Consider the following 23,577-nt stretch of genomic DNA (forward strand, 5'->3'; position numbering starts at 1 on the left):
ACAGACCAATTGTATGCAAACCAGTGAGACTTCAACATGTCAAACTTATCCTGACCTACATGAGAACAAATCAACATATTCTATGGGGCAATAACAATATCTTCATAGCACAAGACTACTCTAAGACAACAGTGTCTCCGTCCCAGGCTGAAATCACTTGGTTACCAATTTTCCTATGCTGGACCCGCTAGGTATCGAGTGGTAGTACAAGGCACACGTCACCTCTTCTCAGACTGTGATGCCCTCAAAAAATTCCTAGATGACACAGAGGATCACACAATGGATACTTCTGTACAGAAAGACACAAGCAAAAAACACAATCACTGAACTGTACGACATTAAATGGACACATTCACTACCCTCAAGTTGTCAAACCTGCTTCTGCCTAACTCCTGCCTGCTTCTACCTAACTTTACTTGACGTACACATTCTGTCCATGTTGAGGATTCTCGCGCCTAGGATCCTGGTGGTTCTTCATTGATCCGATAATTTCTTAGACTGTAGCCATTTGTTCTAAGTTGACTATGTAGCCGGTTTCACCTACCGTTAACGCATGGACTGGGTGCAATTTATCACCATACATTGGAACAAGTTGGGAAAAGGGTCTCTTGGTTAGGGCACCATGCATCTGTGCCAATACATACCTATATGCACATACCTAGGAGCCCACACCTAGAGCTGATGGCTCCTACCACGTGGGTAAAGTGAGTTATAAATGAAATTAATATTAATTGCTACCATACTATTGTTATAGCTGACACAGATGTCATATGATACTTCTTTAACCCCTTCCCTGCTCATGACGAGCTCAGCTCGCCATGAGGCACAGTGGAGCTGTGCTTATGACGAGCTGAGCTCATCATGAATAGAGGGATTCATGGAATGTCAGCACAGGAGGGGAAAACCTCTAGCAGCCAAGGTGTTAAAAGCCAACATGTAGATATGCTTGTGTTTATTGAAATAGTTATGTCAGTTATAATAACCGCACGCCAAGTTGCCAAGCTACATAGGTCAATAGTCCACATCCTCAAGACTATATAACAGCTGGCATCCAGTGCAATAAATAATTGTGTTTTAGTTTAACACTCCTGTCTCACAAAGACCCTTAGTTGATTTAAGTAAGTTTAGTTCTGTGGGAAGGAAAGCAAAGCAAAGCAATTCCTATGTACAATAGCGTCCCCGAGAGGAAAGCGTCTACCTGCTTTTGCCACGTCTAGTGCTTCTACTGAGGGACGATGGGGGTTAGTAGGAAGGGAAGGGGGTTTTGTATTTTTGATTGTTTGCCTTTTTTATCTTTATTGTGATTCTACACATAATTTTTCCCGTTTTCTTTTAACCGATGGATCTATGAAACTATGGTGCATTCAGAAAATGGTTGTAGCAGGGGGACTCTTATACACTGAGATTTCACACTGTGTCCCAGCAGCTACACAAACCCCCGAGATAACATTCCACGAGGTGACAAGCAAACCTAGGCAAAAAGCGACTATCGAGATATCTGAAGTAGGCCCCTTTCGCAGAATACTGAAATACCCAATCTAGGTCTCTAAGATCCTAAAACAAATGGCAATCATTGTACTTATTGACCAATGCGGAATGGATGACAACCATCCATTCAATGCAAGTAAATGTAAAAAACCTATGGAATGACCCATGGTGGCCGACGGCACTGGGGGTCTCTCCCACTCCTAAGGATACCATAAAAAACCTAGGTGTGTGCTTGGACAGCGCACTTACCTTTCTGGCACTGACAAAATTAGTGGCGGGCAGCTTCTACGGCCTCCTATGTGGCCTGAAGCCGTTGCTCGGGTTCTTTGACTTTCATACACACCAAGTCATCGTCCAGTCTACCATCCTTTCTAGACTGGACTATTGCAATTCTCTGTATCTGGGTGCCAATATGGTAGGCATCAATAAATTACAGAGGGTGCAAAATGCCGCTGTCCGTTCCATCTTTGCCCTCCAGCGTTCTTGCTCCACGTCCAAATACATACAAAAACTACACTGGCTACCGGTGGAAAAAATAATTACATTCAAATCTCTGTGTATAGCCCACAGAATTTTCCATGCTCTAGCCCCTTCCATTGTAACCAATCTTCTCATCCCCTATATACCAGAACGTGCCCTCCGCTCATCACACCAACTAATGGCATGCCCCCCCCCGTGTCAGGAGAGCCTTGTTCCGGGTTCTTGCTGCATCTCTTTGGAATGCTCACCCGAGCACAATCAGGAACTTACAAGATCATAAGATGTTCAGGAAGGCAGTCAAGACTTGGCTCTTCCCTTGATTGCTTCGTCTGTCTATGTCTCGCCTTTCAGTCTTTCCTCTGTAGATTCAGCGCTGGGACACCCCGTCGCTGGTGCAGCCATGCGCTTTACAAATCCGATAACATAGCATATTGATCATAGATTTCACTAACGACAATACGACATCCTCAACTCAACAAAACATTAAAATAATATCACTAAATGTTAAAGGCCTCAACCATCCGGTCAAGAAGAAAATGATTTTTGACTATATCCATAAACAAACGGCAGACATAATCCTTCTTCAAGAAACTAAGCTAGATACCAACCTAGCTAACTCACAGAAAGGCCACCAATTTACAGATGTTGCATGTTTTGCTTCAATGAGCAAGAAAAAATTAGTCTTAACACTGACATCTAGGAAAGCCAGACAGACTTAGCTTCGCTCACTGCCCACAAGGAAGGTAGATGGGGGATAGCAAAAGGAATTAGTTACTTACCTGTACACTATAGTTCTCCAGTATTACATCTTTCATAGATTCACATGCTTGTATCTTCCCCGTCGTCATGGTGGGAGTCTCACGGTAACAGAATGACCAAGCAGTAGCATAGAGAAGAAAAACTGCATAGAAAATCCCCATAGGGACTGTAATATTTGGTAACCAGACCATTTCCTTGTTTGGTCCAAAAGTCAGCCAATCAGCATTGCTGCCCTGCCCTCACAATCCCCAGCAGAAGCTTCCTGCCTCAGATTTCCGTCCCCGAGTGAGAGACATGGATAATACCGAGAAACAGGATCTGTCTGAGAAACGGGGAGGCGGGCGGGCGCATGTGAATCTATGAAAGATAATACTGGAGAACTATAGTGTACAGGTAAGTAACTAATTCCTTCTCCAGTATTACATCTTTCATAGATTCACATGCTTGTATCAGAGTAGTAAGCAGTGCTCACAAAATTTGCAGCGTTTCCAGGACAGAACCCAGAAAGAAGCTCTGCAGCAAAGCAATGATAGAACAATACAGATCAATATAATACTATATGTGCAGATATATATATATGTACAAACATAAATCAAAGTACTGCTTAGAAAAATAATTAGACAAGTAAATCATACCTTACTGAAATAGGCGTTTCAGAACAGCTTGTCCCACTGCCGTGTCCTCTTTCCACGCAGTGTCTAGACAGTAGTGTGTTGTAAATGAATGCACGCTCTTCCACGTCGCTGCTCTGCAGATGTCGGGCAGCGACACTCCTGCGAACAAGGCCATTGAAGTCGCCATCTTCCTTGTGGAATGTGCATTCACTTTAGAACAGAGCGGCTTTCCCGCTTTCTCATGACATTTCAGGATAGTTGATGAAATCCATCTGGCAATACTCAGTCTGGACAGAGGAAGGCCTTTCCTTTGACCTTCGAAAGCAAGAAATAATTGTTTGGATTTGCGGAATGCCCTTGTCCGTTCAATGTAGAACTTCAAGCATCTAGAGATGTCCAGAGAGTGCAATGCTGAAAAAGGTAGGCAGAATGATAGGCTCATTGAGGTGAAAAGACGTAGGAACTTTAGGAATAAAAGATGGATTTGTCCTTAATATAACCCTGTCCTTGCGAAATTGTAAGAAGGGCTCTTCCACTGAAAAGGCCTGAATTTCGCTAACCCTCCTTGCTGATGTTAGTGCAAGCAGTAAGGCTGTCTTCCAAGATAGGAACTGTAAGTCTTCTTTGTGTATAGGCTCGAAAGGTGGCCTCATAAGTTGTGATAGGACTGTATTGAGGTGCCACGGCACTGGTGGACGCCGGATGGGTGGATAAACTCTAAAAAGTCCTTTGATAAATTCCTTTATTATCCTGGAAGACCAGAGGGATGGCTCGTTTGGCTTCCTCCTGTAAAGTGATATTGCTGCCAAGTGCACTTTGACCGAGGCATGCGACAGACCTGCCTTAGATAGTGACAGCAGGTAAGGTAGGATACCTTCAGGGTGTACTTCAAACGGATGTAAGTTTTGACTGTCGCACCAGTGGCAGAAACGGGTCCATTTCGCTGCATATGTTTTGTTTGTTGACATAGCTCTGGCTTGCGAGAGAATATGCCTGCATTCCTGCGGAATGTCTAGGTTTTGAAATTCCCGCTCATGAGGTTCCATGCTGACAATTTTAGTGATTGCAGATCCGGATGCAGAATCTGACCGTCTTTCATGGAGATGAGGTTCTGGAATGTCTGAAGCTGAATCTTGCTGCCCTTCGGCATCTGAAGTAGATCTGAAAACCATGCCTGCCTCGGCCAGGCTGGTGCTATCAGTATGACATGGCACGGTTCCAATCTCATCTTGCGAAGAACTCGCGGTATCAATGGAAATGGAGGGAACGCGTAGGTAAACCTCCCTGTCCAGTCCATGTGGAATGCATTTCCCCTGGATCCTTGCTGATGGTACCTGGACGCAAACTGAACGCACTTTGAGTTGTTTCTTGTTGCGAACAAGTCTAATGTGGGAGTGCCCCACCTTTGAAACAGGTTGTGAAGCTGAGTGTTCTGCAGTTCCCACTCGTGCGTCACATTGGAAGTGCGACTCAGGGCATCTGCCCGTATGTTGAGGACTCCCTGTATATGTTGAACTTGAATTGAAATGCCGTTGGCTATCAGCCATTTCCAGATTCTTTGCGCCAATGTCGACAGCTGTTTGGATCTTGTTCCACCCTGTTTTAGCAAGTAAAACATAGTCGTGGTGCTGTCCGTTTGGATAAGTACCGACGATTGGCGTATCCTGGGAAGGAATGCTTGAAGCCCCAGAAACACTGCTTTGAGCTCCAACATGTTTATGTGAAGCTGTGCTTCCCAGTCTGACCAAAGGCCCTGAATCTCCAGCTCCTGAAGATACGCACCCCATCCTTTCAGCGAAGCGTCCGTTGTCATCACAAAGTCGTGATCTCGAGGAACAAAGTTCAAGCCCTGGTCCAAGTTCTTTTGAACCTTCCACCATGACATGGCCACCTTCATACGGTTCATGATGGCAATCCGATCCTCGAAGGTTCCTTTGGATTGAACCCACTGCTCGTCCAGTTGTTCCTGCAAAGGCCTCATTCGAAGGGGACAATTTGGCACCAGTGGGATGCAGGATGATATCATCCCCAACATGGACTTGTACACTCTCACAGAAGTGGACCTTTTTGTTTGAAGTGACGCCGTTAGACCCATGATCTTTCTCATTCGGTCTTCGGAAGGATAGGCCTTCCCTGCTCTGGTGCATATCCATGCCCCTAAGAATTGGATGCCCTGGGCCGGAGTCAGCGAAGATTTCTCCAAGTTGGTCCGTAGTCCCAAGCGCTGAAACAGCCGGATGCAGCACTGAAGAGATCTTGTTGCCTCTCTGAAAGATGGACCTGTCACCAACCAGTCGTCCAGATATGGGTAAATGTAATGCCCTTGCAATCTTAAGTGGGCCGCCACCGGGGCCATGCATTTGGTGAACACTCTCGGGGCCGATTTGAGTCCGAATGGCAGGACTTTGAATTGAAAGTGGCGACTCTCCATGACAAATCGTAAATATTTCCTGTGCTTCCGATGAATGGGAATATGGAAGTACGCATCCATGAGATCCAAAGACGCCATGTAGTCTTTTTCCTTTATCATTTGTAGGATCTCTTGCAACGATAGCATTCTGAAGGGTATCTTCTTTATGTATTGATTCAGATCCCTCAAATCCAATGCCTGTCTCCATTTCAGGGTTTGTTTCTTTTTGATGAGGAAGAAATGCAAATAGAAGCCTTTCCCTCTGAGATGTTGCGGCACTTCTTCTATGGCTCCCTTTTGCAGAAGCGAATGTACTTCCTTCTGCATTTCCTGACGATGTTGGTTGAGCCTGAGCACTGGGGGATGATCTGGTGGTATTTCTACAAATTCCAGAGTATGACCTCTGATTATGACATCTAGAACCCATTTGTCCGATGTTATGGACATCCAGTTGTTGAAGTATTGAGACAGATAGTGGATCTGTTGTGTGGGGAGCGCCGGCCTGAAATCATTGACATCTGTTAGACTGTTGATTCTTCCCTCTGGTGTTTGTTTTGCCCCTAGACTGCTGCTGGTAAGAGGAGTTGGAGGACCTGTACTGGTTGTTGGCATTGTATTGTCGATATCCCTGTTGGTTATAACGCTGATATCGATTGGTCTGAAAAGAGGGTCTTTGATTAAATTGACCTCTTGCACCCCTTTTTCGAAAGGACTGAAACCTTCCCTGTTGAAGGGATCCCAGCGCTCTAGCTGTATCCGTGTCAGATTTTATGCCTTGCAACGCCTCGTCTATATGCTTCCCCAAATAATTTTCGCCATCAAAAGGCATATCGACAATCTTCGCCTGCACTTCCGGGCGAAACGATGTCGCTTTAAGCCAGCCTTGCCTGCGGAGCGAAACCGCCCCAGCCATCTGTCTGAAGGCCATAGACGAGACATCCATGGCGATGTCTATAGATTCGGCAGCAGACTTAGCTCCATCTTTAAGGATGGCCGCCGCTTCTTCCTTTCTATCTTCCGGTAGCGCAGATAGTATGGGTGCAAGATCGGACCACATTTGCCTGTTGAAACGGCTAATAAGGGCCATTGCATTTGCCGCTTTAATAGTAGAGGCTGCCATGACCGCAAACCTCTTACCGGCACCGTCCATTCTCCGTCCTTCTTTGTCTGGTGGCACCAAGGAAGTAGCCACTGGGTTTTTAGAATTCCTCTGCGCCGCCTGCGTCACAACTGATTCCGGTCTGGGGTGCCCTATGAGACAGGCTGCTGCAGACTCTGGCGCTCTGTACTTTTTTTCAATCCGAGGAACAGAAACCGCTATGGAAGCCGGTGTTTTCAAAATCTTTAGGCCCTCTTCCCAGATATGAGGGATAATAGGAATTGAACGAACCGATCTTTTGGCATCGTCCTTGAAATCATACAAGAAACATTCCCTCTCTTGAACTTCCACATCCAAATTGAACCTCTTAGCCGCTTTTTCCATGATATCATGGAAACCTCCGACGTCTTGAGGAGGGGAGGTAGACGGTAGTGGGATAGTTGACGGAGCCAATGGCAAAATGTATTCATTCCATTCCTGCCCCGAAGCATCATGAACAAGTTCTCCTTCTTCAGGCTGTTCATCCTCGTCGGATTTCGTTAGGTCATCCCTTATAGTAACTACTGGCGGTGATCTCACCACTTGTTCTTGTGAGGCAGAGTTTGTTTTTGGTGGCTGTGAAGAAGGCACCTGCGTAGATGGTTGAGAGGTGTTCGCCTCTGGGAAACGACGGTAGTAGTCGTTTATCATTAACCTAAGGTCAGATACAAGAGACACAGGTATGGAAACCGTCTCTTGCTGCTCTTCCTCACGTGAGTCCTCTTGTTGGTCCTCCTCCTCATTATAATCACTAGATTCTTGAAAAGACTTGTATCTGGAAGATTGAGGTCTGTCCTTGAAGGAATATACCTCCTCTTCGTCCGTGTCTTGGCTCTTTATCTGAAGCTGGGAAGGACTGTAGGTGGCACCTGAGGACTCCTCTCCGTCTGAGTCCTGCTCTAACAATGAGGATGGTGGCAAAGGTGAAATCTGCGTCCATGAGGTGAACTCCGCAGATTTGCTGATAGTCGCCGAACACCTGGTCGACTGAAAAGACCGGATAGAGATCATGGTCTTCGACTGTGGCGATTTGAATGCTTTTGCAGTTGTTAGAATGATTTTCGTCGACGGTGTCGTCGACGGTGCCGTCGACGGGACCATCGTCGACGGAGCCTTCGTCGACGAGACCATCGTCGACGGGGCCCCCGTCGACATCCTCGACGTCTAACCTGTCGTCGACGGAGTCGTCGACAGCGAAATCTTACTCGTCGACGTTGTTGTCGTCGACGTTGTCGCCGTAGCTTTAGATCCTATCGTCGACGAAGCCGTCGTCGACGACGAAGTCGTCGTCGACGGTGAAGTCGTCGACGGAGCTGAAGTCTTCACCACAGATTTTGGAGCAGAAGCTAGGAACTGGTCGATGGAGCAGACCCAGGCCCTTTCAGACTTGACTGCTTTTTCAGAGGAGTAATAGGAAGAGATGATGTTGATTTCTCCTTTGATTTACTCTTTTTAGGCTCCACTTTCTCCTCAGAAACAGAGGCCTTTCTTTTCTTGGGTGTCAAATGAGAAGATTCCTCCTCAGAATCTGAGCCTGATGTGGCCTTCTTCTTCTGAAGCCATAACAGCAAGCAAGCCTCTCTGTCTCTTTTTGTTTTGACAGAAAAGGTTCTACAGTATTTACAATCCTTAGCCACATGTTTAGGATGAAGACAGTAAAGGCAGTCCTTATGTGGGTCCTCAGAGTAGAGCCTGGCCTTCCCACAGGATCTGCAAGGCCTGAACAGCCTCTTTTTTGAGCTTTCAGCCATAATGAAAAAAATAGGTACACACAATACCTTAATCCAGAAGACAGGAAAATAAGATTCCAAAAGGTCAAAAGTTCACTCAGGAACAGAAAAACTGAGCAGAGCTCAGGGAGACTCCTTTCTCACACGAAGGCGGTTGGAAATATGAGGCAGGAAGCTTCTGCTGGGGAGTGTGAAGGCAGGGCAGCAATGCTGATTGGCTGACTTTTGGACCAAACAAGGAAATGGTCTGGTTACCAAATATTACAGTCCCTAAGGGGATTTTCTATGCAGTTTTTCTTCTCTATGATACTGCTTGGTCATTCTGTTACCGTGAGACTCCCATCATGACGACGGGGAAGATACAAGCATGTGAATCTATGAAAGATGTAATACTGGAGAACTAAGAATAACTATGATCTTTACATGGTTAACATTTATGCCCCCACAAATGACGTCCCAGAGTTTTGAGATGAAATTGGAGAGAAGATTAGCCAGATCCCCGACTCAGCCATAATCATACTAGGGTGGGATTTTAATCATCTGCCAATGGATCCTGACCTTGACAGGAACTCAAATTACCAGTTCAGACCAAATAAGGCACAAAAAGCACTCAAAAAGCTTTGCAGTAAATTTAATATGATAGATACATGGAGGTTACAGAATCCGGCAGAAAGGGAGTACACATTCTATTCTTACCCACATAGTTCATATACTCCCGAATAAACTATCTCCTGATTTCACGGAACTCAACTAGCAGAACTAACCCAACATCCATAGAGCCAAGAGTCATCTCAGACCACTCCTACATAACACTAACTAATACAGACTCAACACCACCGCTAAAAGAACCCCTGTGGAGATTTAATGATGACATTTTAAGCACAACACAAAACAAAGTGCTGATTGAAGAAGCGAATAAATATTATTTGATAGAAAATAAAAGAAAATGAGACATCACACCTCACCAGGTGGTAGGCACTGATATCCACAATTGGGTAAATTGTAATTAAAATTAAATCAAACATTAATAAAGAGGCTATTGTGAAACTACACACCCTAGAGAAGGAAATCTCTGAACTAGAGGACTCGCAGAAGCTAAACAAGATACTAAACTAGAAATATGAATACAATAAAATGATTAGTACCAGAGCAGGGGTCTTGGTTAATAAACACAAAAGACTGCGTATATGCGAGGCCAACTAGGCCGGGAAATCCCTAGCCTCATACCTTAAATTTCAAATGCAGCAAAACGGCATCAATGCTATGAAGGATGATACAGGTATTATCCACACTAATCCACTTAAAACAGCTGATTCGTTGCAGGAATTCTACCAAACACTGCATGACTCCCAACACAAACTGAATCCCATGAAGATTAAAGAAGTCCTAGATAAGATCTCCCTTAACTGACCATGAAATGAGACCCATCCAGGGCCCTATTACCCTCCAAGAGGTAGACACCGCCATTAAAAAGTTCAAATCTGGTAAAGCTCCAGTGCCTTGACGGATACAATGCAACTTTCTTCAAAACATTCACCTGCCACTTAAGACAACCTCTCTTGAACTTATACCACCAGTTTTAAAACACAGCCAAAATCACAGGCACCCCAGCAGAGGCAATCATAACAGTCATCCCAAAAGAGGGTAAAGACCAGCGCCTCACAAAAAATTACAGGCTGATTTCACTAATAAACCTTGACTGCAAAATACACGCTATCATACTGTCTCTCCGCCTGCAAAAACATATTAGTAAACTCATCCACCTCTCATAAGTAGGTTTTCTTAGACTTAGGCTCTCTAGCGATAACACCAGGATGTTTTGCCACGCAACTGAAAAAGCTAAGCAAATCGACTCTTCTACTGTTGCTATCTCCCTATACGTGGAAAAAGCAGTCGACAAAGTTGTCTGGGCTTTTCTGCGAATTGTACTAGAAAGGTTTAACTTGGGTAACTCACTAATACAAATAATCATAGCACTATATCACGAACCTAGAGCCAAAGTAAGGGCAAGGGTGCAGTTTCCTCGTCCCTCTCAGTACGACAAGGCACCAGACAAGGTTGCCCTCTTTCCCCATCACTTTTCTTATTAGCTATAGAGTCGTTCCTCCAACACCTGAGGAAAAACACAGAAATCCCAGGGATAGAATTTGGTAATTGCTATATTCTAGGATTACTGAGTTAATTATGTTAAAAGCTCTATGTATGTTCTATGTATTTCTGTAGACTTTATACTGAGCTTATGTCAATGGGTTTGTGATGTCACTGTTGGTGGAATGTTATTATTTCAATGCTGGCTTGTCAACTGGGTTTGATGAAGACTGCTAGCAGATGATGGCTGTGTAGATCTGTTTCTCAACAATAAATTCACCTGAAACTCCACTGATACCCAGGATTTATTGAGTTTACAACATATTTTTGGCGACAAGGACACTACACAGCTGAACCCACGTCTACTTTCAATATTCAAAATTCAAGAACTTCTATTTTTTTTTCAATATCATCTGCTGCATCAATTTCAAGACAGTTGCTACGGTGGATTCTATCTTCAACATTCAACATCTTTCTCAACATTCAACCCAGCTTGGTTTAATCCTGCTATCATCTACCTCAACATTCAACGCAGTTTGATCAAGATAAGTTCAAGAACTTATGCATCTAAATCTTACTTCTTCTTGTAACTGTCTGCTGCTCATGAAAATATATATATTTTTTAACTTTGGCAAGCGTGGTTGGTTGACATTGGCAAGTGTGGTTAGTTAATATTTTTATTTTTCACTATTCCTTCATATATGTAGACTGTGATTATTCTTTTCATCATTTTATTGTCATTTTATTGTCATTTTACCAATTGCTCTGCATAATATTTGACTTTAGTGATTCAAGGATCTCACAATACAGGTTTGTTTTCTCTCGCACTTCAAGTTTTCGATTTAAAAAACTTTGGAGCACAATGTCACTTTAAAATGTGGCACTGTGAACATGTTATTGCTTGAAAATTTCCTTACCTGACTGTTGCCACTCGTGCTTTCTCCTCGCGCAGGAGACATCGCGCATTCAGCATCGCGGTTGCTGTGCTTTCAGTCACAAGTCACCGTTCGCGTGAGACTTGGCTGTAGTCTCGCGCATGCTCAATCTGGAAACATATTTTGCCAATCATATGGTTGGCATCTACTGTTGTCTCTGGGCTACGTGCTACGTGTGTGCTGCGTACTACCGCAAGATTTCGATACAAGAATCTCGTGCATGCGCAGAGTGTGTTTTTTTTTCTGACCACATTATTGCCAACCACCAGTGTACCAACCATTTTTGTATCTTGCTGTTTTTGCCAACCATGAAGTCATAGTCAAAGTAAAAACAAGGCTGACTGGAGGAATTCCGAGAAGAATTCACATTGTCCCTATGGTTCTTTCTCAGGCTGTATCTTTCTGGAAGCTTTAGATTATAGTTTTGATGTCACAAAGGGCTTTGTTCTTTCCTTCAAGAAAAAATTTTCTTAAGGCAAATTTATTTTTTGTTTTAACTATTTTTTTTTCCTCTCCAGATTATAAAGGACCTTGATTTTTTCTTGAAATTCTAAGAGCTTCATTAGCGAATCTTTTCATCAGTACTACTGTGATTCGCACAGTTTTGTGATTCTCTACAAGCAAGACTTCTGTGATTCGCACACTTTTGTGATTCTTTACAAGCAAGTTTTCTGCAATATTGTCTTTCTGTGTTTATCCTCTACTTCAATCTGAGTATTCACGTGCACCTAATTGGGGGTATTTTTACTAGCAATGTCTTCTATGCAAACCATCAACGCCCCTCTTTCTTTCCTTGAAACTCCTGGTGAACCGGCAGTGAAATGGGACATCTGGTTTGATGCCTTCAAAACATATTTAGGTGCAATTGGTGCGTCACGGTTTAGACCAGAGAGGAAGAAGTGCCTATTATTACATTCTCTGTGGTTTGAAGGGAGATCAATTTTTAAGCACCTACCAGATCTAACTGATGGGGTGAAATATTGGATGAATATTTGTGCACTGTTGCTAAACTTAAGGCACGCTTTGATAAACAACCTAATGTGATTGTATTAAGGCACAAGTTCTTCAAGAGAAAACAATCTGATAGTGAGGATGTAGATGACTATGTCTCTGTTCTCAGAAAACTTAAGTCTGTATGTTTGTTTGAGAATTTTACGGAACAGTTAATTCGTCATCAGTTTGTTGGGAACTGTAAGGATAGGCACATCAGACAAAAGTTGCTGTCCATGGATAATCCTCCCCTCGATGAAACAATTAAAGTAGCCAAAAGCATTGAGACGTCCAATATATCTCTCAAAGAGTTGAAAGAAAAACCTGCTGATTCTAATTCCATTAATTATGTGGCTCCATCCCAAAAATCTAAGACTCCATTTATTAAGAAAAGTGGTTCTAACTTTTCAAAAAAAAAGTCGGACAGCCCCATACCTTCCAACATCTGTTTACGTTGCGGTAGTTCTCCACACACCAAGGGTTCAAAATGTCCTACTCTCAATGTCTCTTGTAATTACTGCAAGAAAACAGGTCATTTCGCTAGCGTTTGTTTAAAAAAGAAATTTCAAAAGAAATCTGTGGCCTGTGTTATGGAGTCTGATGACTTTGATTCAGAAGATGAGATCTTCTCTGTTGTCCGGGACCGCAGTTATTCAGATGAGTCCCACATTCCACTCACTGGGGATCCATCTACATGTGTTGATCCTATCATTGAGATCATACATAAAATAATCAACTTATTGGTTGACTCTGGAGCTACGATTACTATGATAACCCAAAAACGTTTCCAAGTGACATGGGGTGAGAGGGATCTCTTTCCCCCCTGATCGATCACCAGTTTCCTACAAAGGACGAAAGATCGATCTTATGGGTTTCATTGAGGATTTTCTGGTATTCAAAGGCAGGAAGATCAGGGGGAAGATCTATGTGGCTGCTAAAGGACTTAACATCCTAGGGTGGTTTCACCAAGGGTTGTTTGGTATGCAATTGAGACCGGGGACAAAGGAACAAGTTATGCTCATTACTTGTGATGAAGCAAACACAAGATGGATCAATGAGTTTCCCACTGTGTTCAGTAATGAATTGGGAAAAATCTCAGGTTTTAAGCACAAAATTATTGTTAAAAAGGGTGCCACTCCTGTTAAACACAAACTCAGGAGTGCCCCATTTAGTGTCAGGGAAGATCTTGATAAGGAACTTACTTCTTTATGTGAGAAGGGGGTCATTGAAGCCACGGATTCTTCACTCTGGTTGTCTTCCTTAGTGGTCGCCCACAAACGGGATGGAAAACAGAGTGTGTGTGGGGATCTCAGGTCTCTCAACAAGGAGATCTGGGTTGACTCACATCCATTGCCCAAAATAATTGATTTGTTCTCGTGTATTAAAGGTGCAAAAGTATTTTCTAAGCTTGACTTGGCTAGCGCCTACCATCAAATAGAACTTCATCCGGAACCGTGCTCTTTGACTGCCTTTGTCTCCCCTCTGGGTACGTTCCTTTATAAAAGGATGCCATTCGGGCTAGCCTCCGCGGCATCAGTATTTCAGAGAGTTATGCAGAATATGTTGAGGAGTGTGGAGGGAGTTCTAGTGTTCCAGGATGATGTTCCTATCTATGCCAAGGATAATGAAATTCATAATGTCATTATCAGGAGAGTGCTTAAGATTTTCAAAAAACACGGTGTGGTGTTAAAGATTGAGAAGTGTAAGTTTGCATGTGATGAAATAGAGTATCTAGGTCATCTTTTATCTAAGGATGGCATCAAGCCCAGACAAGGTCTTATTGATGCCATAATGAAAGCCCCTGTACCGAGTGACAAAACAGGAGTAAAGTCTCCTTTATTCCAGATGTGTGTACAATTATGCGTCCATAGTTAGACCCATCAGTAATCTCCTTTTGAGTTCCTCATAATTCTTTTGGTCATCTGATTGTGATAGTGCTTTTAGGGAGATTAAAAAAGCTCTTAGGGAGAGCAATGCGCTGACGCCTTTTGAGCCAGCTCTACCTTGCTTTATTACGGTGGATGCATGTAAAAATGGTTTAGGTGCCATTCTCGCACAAAAGTCTTTTGACCAGGAGTGTACTGTTGCTTTTGCGTCCAGAGTTTTGAGAGGGGCTGAAGAACATTATTCTGTGATCGAAAAGGAACTACTAGCTTGCTTGTGGGCTATTGACAAGTTTCGCCCGTATGTTTGGGGAAGGCATTTCAATTTGGTTACCGATCACAAACCTCTTGTGTCTATATTATCGTCTGGTCCTAGTAAGTGCTGTACCCCAAGAATCACTAGGATGGTTAGCAAAATGTTACAGTATCAATTTGATATTACTCACATTGCTGGGGGTAAAAATGTTAGAGCTGATTATTTGTCACGCTTTCCTCAATCTTCTGACCTGAGTGAAGGTACTGGTTTTCAAGAACTGTGTGATGAGGATGAAGAGGATTTTTTTGTGGCATCGGTTGACATTCCGGTTTTGGCAGTTGGGTCTGAGGAGGATTGGAGATTGGCTTTTTCAGAAGACAAGATTCTTCAAGATGTGTGTATGTTTGTAATGAATGGATGGCCGAATGAGAAAGCTCTTTCTTCTGAGCTCCAGCCTTATTGGAAGGTCGAGTCTGAGATTTCGTTAGAGGATGGCTTACTGATGAGATGTGACAAGTTAATTCCCCCACCTTCTCTCAGGTCAGTCATTGTCAAGGAATCTCATGATGGACATCTGGGTATTTCACTTACTATACGACGAGTTCGAGAGAATTTTTGGTGACTCAGTATGGATAATGAGATCAAGACTTCTGTTGAAAATTGCCTGTTGTGTTCTTCTGCTGATAAGACACTCAAAGTTAATACACCTCCTTTATCCCCTGTTGAGTGTCCGGCTGGACCATGGATTAAAGTAGGTGTGGATATAATGGGTCCATAGGAAGTTTTACCTCAGAACATGAGGTTTGTTATTGTTATGATAGACTATGCTTCCAAGTGGCCCGAGGTCAAAGTGGTTAGAGAAGCAGGTGCTTCTAGTGTTATTAAGTTTATGAAGGAGGTGTTTCCGAGGGAAGGGTTTCCTCAATTTCTTGTTTTGGACAACGGAAGCCAGTTTATGAGTAATGTGTATCAATTTTTCTCAAGTCAAGTGGTATTAAACACCTCAGGAGTTCTCTATATTATCCACAGGGTAATGGCCTTGTGGAAAGGATGAACAGAGTTGTGGGAGAGTCTATCAAGTTCGCTGTCAAGGGAAGGCATGATGTGTTGTCCTCGCTAGATAGTATGGTGTAGTTTTACAGAACTACTCCTCATTCCAGCACTAAACAGTGTCCCTTTGAGGTTTTGAGAGGGAGGAAGGCTAATACCAGTTTTTGTCCTGGGTGGATGAACAAGTGGTTTGACTCTTTGAGTGATGTTGAAGCCATGATGGACAGTGTTAAATCTAATGTGGAAGTGATGCAAGATAAAGAAAAGGTGTGGTTCAATAAGAAAAAGAACGTCAAAGTTGTTCCGTTGTGTGTTGGTGATTTTGTAAAGATCAAAAAAACGATTCATAACAAGAAAGGAAGTGGTAGATTTAGTGATCCTGTTGAGGTGATACAAATTGGTAACAATTCAATTCAAGTAGTAGGTGGTAATTGGTGGAATGTGTCAAAGGTTGTCAAAGTTAAATCATGTTCTGGAGGTGGTTCTAGTAGTAATGTTCTTGAGGGTGCTGATCGCAGAGTTTCACATCAATCTACCTCCCTTATACAAAATAGGAGAAGCTCAAGAGTCAAGGTTGTTCCACATAGGTTTAGGGATTAATAGGTTTAGTTATCTTCTACCTCCCTTATACAAAATAGGAGAAGCTCTAGAATCAAGGTTGTTCCACATAGGTTTCAGGATTAATAGGTTTAGTTATTTATAGGTTTAGTGATGTTTCCATCACTATCTCTCTTGTTGTTGTGTTCTCTTGGCACTAATTTTATTTGTGTTCTCTTTTGTTTCATGGTTTAAGAAAAGGAGGTATGTTATATTCTAGGATTACTGTGTTAATTGTGTTAAAAGCTCTATGTATGTTTTATGTATTTCTGTAGACTTTATACTGAGCTTATGTCAATGGGGTTGTGATGTCACTGCTGGTGGAATGTTATTATTTCAATGCTGGCTTGTCAACTGGGATTGATGAAGACTGCTGGCAGATGATGGCTGTGTAGATCTGTTTCTCAACAATAAATTCATCTGAAACTCCACTGATACCTAGGATTTATTGAGTTTACAACAGTAATACAACTTTCAAAGGGGTCGCATACGCGGATGATGTTTTGATAGTCACAAGAGAGGCTGAGACAGCTATACCGGCCTTCTGAAAAACACATGAATTCCTTTTTCCTTTCCAAATAGCTGGAGAATCAACCTTTGAAAAACAGTAGCAGCAAAAGGCATCCGCTTTAACTAAAATCATCCTTACCAAGTGATAAAAGCTGTGTACTCTCTATTATCAGGACCTAAGGGAATCTTATCTTAATCAAGTGACAAATTGATGGGGGCAAACCATTTAGCACACTTACCCTAGGCTAATATTCCATTAACATACAAACCTATCAAGAATGATGATCCTATTAAGATAACGAAGATCCACACACAACCTGATCTCACCATTGCTCAGTTGTGCGATCTACTTTTGCTCAATCCATCCCATGACTAAACACCTTTTACAACTGTGTGTAACTTTTACAGCGGCATTGTGTAACCCTCCGGATGTATTTTAATCTCCTGTAGGTTATCTCCAATTATTTTAATGAATTTCTCCCACTGAAGGATGACTCAGAGTCAGCATATATTTTGAGAACAGCCCCAATTGTCATCACACATTCAAGCCTATTCCCCACAGCACAACATATACTGTGTTAAGTTCGCAGCAATGTAATTAAGAAAGCAAACCTTCCATCCAACCGATCTCATTGACAGGGGTTCTCCTGCTGCCCAAAATATGCGTGGCAGTGAAAGGTGAAACCTTACGAATACTTGTTTTTAAAAATGTAATCTGATAAGAGAAAACTTTTTTTCAAATGCCTATGCCTCTCCATCAAGATGGTTACAAAGTTTTACTTCTTACCATGTACTGTAAAGTCACCACCCTGATTTAAGTTTACTGTTAGTGAAATGCTTCACTTGCATAAACAATACAGTCAATGTTACGTTTCATTTATGAAATAGTATTCCTCCCCATTTATGGAAACAATACTTCTATAAAAATTAAATTAAACAGATTTCGCGGTAGGTTCACCTCCCTAAAAAAGGTTAATAATCAGGAAAACTCTGCAAAGCATTTGGCTCAAATTCAGAGATCGCTAGCGTTGTTCTTTCCTGCAACAAGTCTCTTGCCGAAATACACTTAATATGGGAGCGACTGTTGCTTTAACGCGGGTCCCACAATGCAATCGGTGCTTCCATGACACACACGTCATCTGTCAACCCTCCGTGTATTCCTTCAGTGTCTTGTGCATATTTACATCCCTCACCACACTGCAAGTCGGTAGTTGCAATGGTGTACCCATGCAAGCACAGGACTCCAGGCACTCAAATCACAAATATCCTGCAGATACACCAAATCCAGGCTAATGTACGAACACACTGGTCTTCCTGCCAGCAGAATAGCAAAACAAGCTTGGCTCTTCAGCTCACTAGTAGCAACCTAGTCTGCTGTGATGGAAGCCACTGAAGAGCGAGCTATTCCAAATGATTATTTAAATATCCAGCTATTTCTTTCTTTCTTTTTGTTACAAATAGTATTCGCTACAAGTATTTCCTCATCTCATTTTAATGTAGCTACTTATCCATTATGAAATATTAGATGTTATTACTATTATTGTTCTTGTGATGAAATTTTACAAAATGTTAATAAAAAATTACAACACAAAAAAAAGCGATCATAACGGTGCTCAGCTCCTGCCCACCCCACTTATCGATTCTAAAACGTTCCACAAAGAAACCAGCTATCTCATCACTGAACTGATCCACAAACATCTACTTACCAACGCACACGCACATTTTTGCGCACACCAAACACATTGAAGTTAATCTATAAATTAATTTAAAATAATTTAAATAATATTATCGATCTTTTTAATGAGGCAGCAACATTTCAGGCAAAGGCTGTTAAGAAACAGCAAACCAGCAAGGCAGGCAAACGCTGGAAAAAAATGTCTATTTTTACAAATGAGCACACCATGCATCAATATCAACAGTCATTCACTTAAACTACAATTAATACCAAAACATCATTTTTTAATTAGTAAGGGAGTAGACATGCCCAATCGTAGTTAATTGTTTTCGCAAGTGAAGCATGCCAGATAAGTAGGCTTTGCGCATAAATCAGATACAAAAACATACATTGTCTTTTGTTACACAGGATAGTTGAAGTAAAATTCACAATCGAGAATAACTCACCATCAAACGAATAACATTTTACAAAAGAGGAACCTGGAAAATACGAACGTTTCAGGAGAGAGCCCATAACGAACCAACATTATTGGTGCAATAATCCAAAAACACATTTTAGAAGAACATTCAAATAGGACTAATGATGGACTGCGAAGGAAGTGAAAAAGATAAAGGCTCCCCCCACCGCTCTGAAAACAACACATTTGAAAGACTGTACACACGTATAATGAACTCTGAAACTGCATAACACAGTGCCTGAAAGCAACTGATAGTATTTCCGGGGTGAAAGGCATAATCCTATGAATACAACACTTAACCTTATCTGATTTGCCCCCACTACTAAAAGTCCTAACTCCTTTTAAAAAAAATCTCCAAAACTGGGACAGGTTCATGAAAAGCAAATGGGAGACTAACAGGTCAATGTGACATTTTACGCACTTCCAGTGCCACCTTAGCTATAAAGAATGATCAGCATGATGAACAAAGGGTACAATTGCTTGCCAATCACAGTTAGTGATTACTGATTTGATAATGTCACTAACGTAATCAGACCGTCACTTACGCCCTTTTGATTCAACACACAATTTGAACCACAATATACAGGAAGTACCTAGGGGTAGTCATAGTTTGTATTCTGCTTTGGTTATGACTAATAGGTTTCAGGTGCTTTGTTCCCTAGAAGATAATGACTGACTTAGGCATAGTATCACGAGGCAACAAAGGCAAAACCCTCCGATAGAAAACGAGCTTGGCTGGCACGGTCTTGACTGGTATTGATCTGACCTGGGAGTGTTCTCCTAAAAGCAAGTGTAATTGTAGACCGGTTGATAGAATTGATAGTGCTAATAGTACCTGTTAGACCTGGCACCTTGGCGTGAGTCTCCCTTCCACTTTTTGCTGATGTGCCTCCGATGTTTTGCTGGTTTTCCGATACTCAGGGCACTGCGCCACGGCTGATCCGTGCCGCAGTGCAAGTGCTCCCTACTGTAAATTGTACATGCGATTGGTATCCATGATTGGTTCTTTGGATTTACTGTTAGTCCCTAGTAAAGTGCACAAGAGAGTGCCGGGGCTTGTAGATGCCAATACTGCTGGTGGGCCTGCAGCGCTGGTTGCGCCACCCACCGAAGCAGCCGTAAAGATGTGTCTGGGAACTGCGACCGCAGAACCCGCGTGCGGTCTCGTTCTGTCACGCTAGCTGGGCAAGTGTCCCCACTTGCCAGCACCGACCCTTCCCTTGACTACATGTGAGTCACCCCTATGGTAGGCCTGCGGGCAGGGTGCGTTGTAGGTGTAAGGTAGGACAAGCCAGATGTGCGTGGCATGTCCTAGTAGTGACTTACAACGAAGACCGTATTTCACTATTGAAGGCTACCTGCTCCATTAGGCCAGACTGAGCTGCGAGGATTATTACACCCTATAATCCCCGCAGGCTCAAGGAGCATGGTAGCGAGTCATGTTTAGTATGCCTGAACTCAGGATGATAAGATATTTCTTGTAGTCAAGTTTATTTTAGTATCCTGGGTTTGCAAATGCTACTTTTAGAAAGTTAGCATTTGCTTGCTTAACCATTTCAGCCGCCTCTGCTGGTATGTGTATCTGACTGTCTGGGATGTGTGAGTGACAGGGCTGGAGGGATGACAGGTGGTGAATGCGCAGATTACACCTTAGTGGGAGGTAGGAGTGCCTCTTGACTCGAACTGTCACTGTGCTCGGCCACCACAATGCTGGCTCCACCCTCCTGGGGAGCGGCGGATGACTCTGCCGGCCCCTGGCCCAGGAAGGGCGAAGCCCCCATCAACAAGGTACTCTGGCCACCCCTGTCCAGACAATGCTGGCTCCACCTCCTGTGGGGCGTCTGATGCGCCTGCCCCTCACACTGAAAGCAGAAGCCGGAGTACACCCACCGGGGTACTCCAGAACTGAGAGTGGCTATGCAAAGGCCCCCCTGGCCTGCGAGAACAAAAGAATTGGCCTATAAAAGAAGGAGCCCTGCTCCTTGAAAATTAGATCCGGTTTGGGCCACAGAAGGACTCTGCCCTACGAGAAGGACCGTGAGAGACAAGGAAGGGTGCTGACTCTTGCCTGTGTCTGGTGCCTTGCTGCTGAAGGAGAGGAAGAAGAAAAGACTACGAAAAGACTTTTGCTCTACTTGTGCCAAACTCTGCTAAAGAGATCTCCAAGGGCTTGCAACTGAACTTGCCCCCTGACCAGCGTCCCAGGACCAGTGGACGCTACCCCCTTGGAAGAAAGCGACTGCGGGTGCTGACCATCGCCGCAGTATCGACAGAGGAATCTCCTCTAAGGCATCAACGTCATCCCGACCACCGTGACCGGGGCCCAAAGCAACAGCGAGAGCAAAGTAAGGACCAGCCGCCGCTGGCCCGAACACCGTGACCGCAACTGCACCGGGAGCCCGAGAGCAAAGGGAAGGAGGACCCGTCCGGTCCGAGCTCTCGAGGTGGCTGCATAGCGAGCAGTCACTCACCTGCAAAGACGGACAGTTGTCCTACGAGAATCCGCAAGGTCGGTAGCCTGCCCGACAGCCCAGCTGTGAGCCCACAGCTGCACCGGCACTTGGCTGGGTACGTCCTGCACTTGGGGACCGTACTGCCACTTGCCACCGCCGCACAGCCGCCGCCTCCAGGGTCGGAGCGGACGACGAGGAGAGGGCCCTGCCGCCACAGAACACCGCTGCCCCGGATGACCAGTGACCTGCTCGGCTGAAGAGCCGCAACGATCAGCGACCCCGGGAAGGCAACGCAACGTGGGACAGATCCCCTGGAAGCCGCCGGCTCCACAAGAACTTTGAGTAACACCGGCCTACGGGCCTCAAGAGAACTGCATAAGAACTGTGGTAACCCGAATTAAGTAATCTGCAACCGTTTTCATAAAGTACATTGACTGTATTCACAAGCCTGCTTAAAATCTATATAAAGATATATATTTTTACAGAATACAGTCTGGTCTCGTTGTGTGGTGGGTTGGTTGTAAAGGTGTACTGTTGCAAGTGTTTAACCCTATGTGCCCCAAAGATTAGCCTACGACTGCTTAAGCCACACTACCTAGAGGGTAAGCAGAGGTTGTCTGGAAGGTAACCCTCAGCCCTGACGAGGAAGAGAGAGTCCCTGCTTGTCGCTAGTGTTGCACTGCGCCAACTAGAGCCTCCCCCTTCCTACAGTACCAATAGCAAAAATAATTCTAATATTAGCCTTTGTTGTTCATATTCTAAAGGACAGGCATCTAGTTCCACTAACTAAGTCATTGATGACTGCATAACACGGAATGTAGGAGGGTGCCGGAGTAAGATGGGAATCAAGGAGCGGGCACATACTATATCTGATATCGATGTGCTCTGCATGCAGAAAACATGGTGTGTAAACATGAGGTATGTAGAAGAGTTCTCCTCGCACTTCCCATGCATTATACCCACCCGAAATTAGGAGATTGGTCCTTCTCAGATTGATCCCAGAGAAGGGACAACCGTAATGGGCCACAGTGTTGGAAAGAAGTGGAAAGGGCAAGGCGGGCTCCTGAAGACACATAAAAATATCCTGCCCATCCTTAATTAGAATATTGCAGGGTTAAGATACTTTTTAGAGGATGGGCAGGGATGAGATTCATGCAAATCATTTGAGATAGTGTGCTTCAAGAGACATGGGATGTAGAGGGATATTCTTCATTGGGGGGGATTTGGTGCTTTCCAGGCGATTTGAAATAGCAATCATAAAAGCAACTGAAATTCTTCATCCATCATCAACATCTCCAACTAGTGTAAATACGCCATTAAAATAATGTATTAGTAGAATCACATGCCTAATATCTGTATTTCTATAAAAACATTTACATATGCCAAAGGGATGAAAGTCAAAAAGTAAAAGAACAAACAATAATTAGACAAATCTTTTTTGGGAAGCAAAGATGTAAAACATTTAGCAATAATATAACCAAAAATCCAATTCTGAATATAACCTTAAAAAGATAATTCTAAAGAAGATTAAGTATTGTAAAATGCAGCAGCTTCTGAGACAATTGGAAGGCTAGACGTTCTTAGGAAAAGGTCTAATATTTACTTGCAACAACTTGAGTTAGTCTACAAATTCACTGAGCTTGTATTGATGGCCGAATGTATGCCCGCTAATAACCAGTTTAGGGCATCCCACTTTGGCTTTTCCCTACTTAATATTGCTGGTTGGAAGATATTCCTTAATTTAGACTCTATTTGTCTGTCAGTAGAGCAGGTAATTTAGCAAAATAATTATGTTACCATCAACTGGGAACTTGCTCTATTCGCTAAGCAAAAGCAGATTCTTACATATGCTTAAGTTTCTCCCATAAGGAGATTATTTGAGTTTGCAAACCACCAAGTACGTACCAATATTTGAGTAAGCTCATCGAACATGACAAGGGAAAATGAAACCCTTTTCACATTGGTGCAGTTCTCGCCAGCAATCGAACAACTGTAGTTATGAGAATATTTGGGTGTTTTAACAGGTTATCTTCCCAAAGTTGAATGCATTGCTAAATTAAACCC

The 23,577-nt window shown here is 43.3% G+C and overlaps 1 protein-coding gene across 1 annotated transcript in view; it reads right to left on the bottom strand.

Moving 5' to 3' along the window:
- The window catches only part of FMR1 (fragile X messenger ribonucleoprotein 1), a 306,382-nt gene that overhangs the window by 233,296 nt on the left and 49,509 nt on the right, over window positions 1-23,577 (bottom strand). The gene's annotated exons all lie outside the window — the stretch shown is intronic.

Source organism: Lissotriton vulgaris, chromosome 4_1 (assembly GCF_964263255.1).
Source record: "Lissotriton vulgaris chromosome 4_1, aLisVul1.2, whole genome shotgun sequence".
NCBI lineage: Eukaryota > Metazoa > Chordata > Amphibia > Caudata > Salamandridae > Lissotriton > Lissotriton vulgaris.